Source organism: Zingiber officinale, chromosome 3B (genome assembly GCF_018446385.1).
Source record: "Zingiber officinale cultivar Zhangliang chromosome 3B, Zo_v1.1, whole genome shotgun sequence".
NCBI classification, from domain to species: domain Eukaryota; kingdom Viridiplantae; phylum Streptophyta; class Magnoliopsida; order Zingiberales; family Zingiberaceae; genus Zingiber; species Zingiber officinale.
In genome coordinates this window covers 73,033,730-73,037,552 of record NC_055991.1, presented here as the reverse complement: position 1 = coordinate 73,037,552, position 3,823 = coordinate 73,033,730, and the positions used below count along the sequence as shown (strand labels likewise).

The 3,823-nt window shown below is 39.6% G+C and overlaps 1 non-coding gene across 1 annotated transcript; it reads right to left on the bottom strand.

The window, feature by feature from the left end:
* Positions 1-3,184: 3,184 nt before the first annotated feature.
* Positions 3,185-3,290, bottom strand: LOC121968775. Its single transcript, XR_006108312.1, has one exon. It is a non-coding gene; the product is annotated as a small nucleolar RNA R71 (small nucleolar RNA).
* Between the last annotated feature and the right edge of the window lie 533 nt (positions 3,291-3,823).

Genomic DNA, 3,823 nt, shown 5'->3' with positions numbered 1-3,823 from the left:
TAGAAATAGTGATTATGCCCGATAACCTACTACCTTGTGGAGATTTGCTTCTCCTTTCAAGGTGATACCCTAAATCATCCTTACACGGGCATGTCTGCCACGTACGTCCCTCGGATAATTGATCTAGGGTATCCCCCCTACGGGATTAACAATTCTACACAACCATTTGATAAAACATGCAAAATATATAAACAAGATTCACACACATATTACATCAAACATGAACAAAGCATCAACAAGTCATTGAATAGAAAACATGGCAAATCTACATAGTTTTACATCACCATCACATCACAAATACTTCCTATATCCTAGATCTAGAGATCTACTCCATTTCTAAAGAAGAACATCCCCAAAACATAAAGAAAAGCATACTTACAACCCTAAATTTGGGAAAAGGGAGAAGAAGAGATGCTTGTCGATAATTCTGATGTCTTGGGGATGCCTCCTTGCTTCGGAGATGGATGGATTGCCAAGTGATGGAGAATAATGAAGCTCTAGGGTTTCCCCCTAAGGGGAGAACCCTTCCCCAAGGAGAGATGAAGTCCCAAACCCAAGATGAGTCAAAGAATGAGGATCTTGACCCTTTTATACCTCCTCCAAACTGCCGAGGAAAACTAGGAAAATAGGGGTCAGGTAAATCGGAGTTTTCACCCACTAAACCAGGTTTTCTCATGATTCACCCTGAACCAAAGTTGTATCTCTTGAAATTATCTTCAATCAAATACTTGGATCGAGCCCTGGCTCTGACCGACCCAAAAGTTATGGCGGTTCAAAGTTTGGTCTGCAGTCTAGGCAGAGGTCCAATTGAACCCACGGTTAGGAGGCACGGCCGTGCCATTTATCATGGGAAGATAAGTCTCTCTCTCTATTGGACCTGAAGAAAAGTTGTAGATCTTGAAGTCAGCTACATTTTGGTTTAAATAACAGCCTGAAACTCCAATGGAGTACAAATTTATGGCCATTTTACGAACGGTCTGCAATCTGCCAGAATTCAGCACAGCTCTGTTTTTGGCGTGACACGGCACGTGTTCTTCATCACACGGCCTCACACGGCTCCCTCCCGAGTTGAGTCACACAGCCGAGTGGATCACACGGCCATGACCTTCTTTGTCTCTGCCAAGGTCACACGACCGTGTGATTTCACATGGCCGTGACCTTCCTCTGCTCTGGAAACTTAAATCACACGGCTGTGACCTTCCTCTGCTCTGGAAACTTAAATCACACGGCTGTGACCTTCCTCTGCTCTGGAAACTTGGCATGGCCGTGCCATTTGGCATGGCCGTGTGTTTCCTGGCCACGGGGAGCTTGGCATGGCCATGTGAGTCACACGGTCATGGCCTTCTTCACATCTGATGCTAGCACGACCGTGCCATTTGGCACAACCAAAACATACCAATGGCCACACGGCTGTATGGCATACATGGCCCAAGCTGGATTTCTTCCGGAGTTTCTCCCGTGTGCATTTTTGCTCTATTTTCACTCCAAATAGCATCCTATCAATCAAAACAAGTAAAGAGCAGATCGTCGAACAAAATATAATGGAAATATGACATTACAATGAAATAGGGTGCAATAAACATAGATTATGCTAATGAAATACAAGTAGATGTGCGTCAAGACATGCATAAAAGTGTATATAACCTACGCACATCATCCGTCCATCTCCAAAGCAAGGAGGCATCCCCAAGACATTGGAAACCTCAGCAAGCATATCTTCTTTCCCTTTTCTCACATCAAGGGTTGTAAGTATGCTTTACTTTATGTTTTGGGGTTGTCCTTCCCTCACAATAGAGTATATCTCCTTTTCTATGGATGTAGGGAGTAGTTTTGGATAGGGTTTGATGTAAGACTCATGTTTGTGCCTTTACTCATTGGATGATTTCTCTTGCTTCAATTATATTTGATATGCATGAGACTTGTTGCCTTGTCATGTTAATTGATTGTGTAGGAATTGCTAATTTCGTAAAGAGGGGATCTTAGATCGTATACCCGAGGGGCCCTAGTGACAGGGGTAACCCGTTCACGGATGTCTAGGATATTCCCTTGAAAGGAGAGGCAACTTCTCCACAAGGAAGTAAGAGATCAAACCAAACCCCTATCTCTATCTCCAATGATACCAATTAGATTTGTATTCTTGTGATCTACCGAGGCGCCCTAGTGACAGGGGTTAACCGTAACAGGATTTCACAGGGATCTTCTCTGATTAGTACTTAAGGATAGTAGTTTTAACATCCGGCGAAGGTATGTTGATTGACAATGAGGAAAAGATAGAACATGATACATCAAGTTCCACTACAATGAAACCGAAATCCTAGAATCCATTTCCCAAAGCTCAATTCCCTCCAAGATTGATGCTCTCATCCTTCTCTTTCTCTCTTCAATCACTCTCGTTAGTTTGCAAGCGTCAAAGCTAACTTTTGACCGTCTAGATAACTTACTTTACGAAATCTCTAGTGCTTAATCAACAGTCCCTGTGGTTCGACAATCTTATATATTACTGACGACGAATCCGTGCCTTACGGAATCGTAATAAATTTTTGGCGCCGTTGTGGGGACTATTCGCATTAACATTAGTAGATTAGTAATTTAGTGTATCTAGACTTGTGAATAGTTTTTTGTTTTCCCATTTTCATAATTCAAAAAAAAATTCTGTATTTTCTTTCTTGTCTTTAAATTCTACATTTATTTTTTTTTTATCAATTAAATTTTGCATTTTGTTTTTTGTTTTTTTTTTCATATAGCATTTTATTTCTTATCTTTAATTCTTCATTTTTGTTTTTACTCAAAATTTTTTTTCTTGAGCACTAACATGTCAAGCAGGCCCTTAAGAGATTTCTCGGTACCTATTTCTGCAAGGTTTATGTTTCCCATTGTGCAGCCTCATATTGAAATAGAAAATTTCCAACTAGACCCAGAGTTGATTTTCATGATACAAGGTCATAAATTTGGAGGAGAAGTATCAAAAAGTCCTTATCTACATCTTGAGACATTTCTAGAACTTTGTGATATGGTGAATTGTGAAGGAGTGTTAGCAGACGCAATTCGATTAATGGCATTTCCTTTTAGCATCAAGGATAAAGCAAGGACTTGGTTGTATTCTCTCCGTCCTCAAAGCATCACAAGTTGGGAACAATTGGAGAAGTAATTTCTAGATCATTTTTCCCTCCAAGTAGAACAATTTATATGAGAAATTGCATCACAAATTTTTCTCAGGCATATGGAGAATCATTATTTGAAGCATGGGACAAATTCAAGAGTCTACAAAGATAGTGCCCTCATCATGGTTTGAAAAAATGGTTAACCCTGCACATATTTTATAGGGGAATTTCTTTCTCAGATAAGTGTTTGTTAGATTCATTAGCTGGAGGTTCTTTTATGGACAAGAGTGTAGATGAAGCATATACATTGATTGATCAAGTGGCATTGAACCTCCATGAATGGTCAAGCAAAAGTTGGATGGAATCTCACTCAGAAATTCAAGAAGTACAAGCCATATATACAAGAGAGCCTGTCAAACAAAATACAATTCAACTATCCAAGAGTTTTAAAATCCACAAGTCACAGAATGAGGAGTTCAAACATTTGGGGGCAAAGATTGATAGCATTATTTCAAAATGGTTCAAACAAGATCCTCCTCCTATATAGACAAGATCTAGTGTAAATGATAATAATTTTAAGTTGAGAAGTGGCAAGAATCATGAAGAACTTTTGAAGAAAGATTTGTTTAGAATTGAGGAGAAGAACAATAGAAGACCTCAAGAACTCAGTTTCATTACTCCAAGAAGTTTTCAAATGCCACAAGTACCTTTCCTTCAATGAT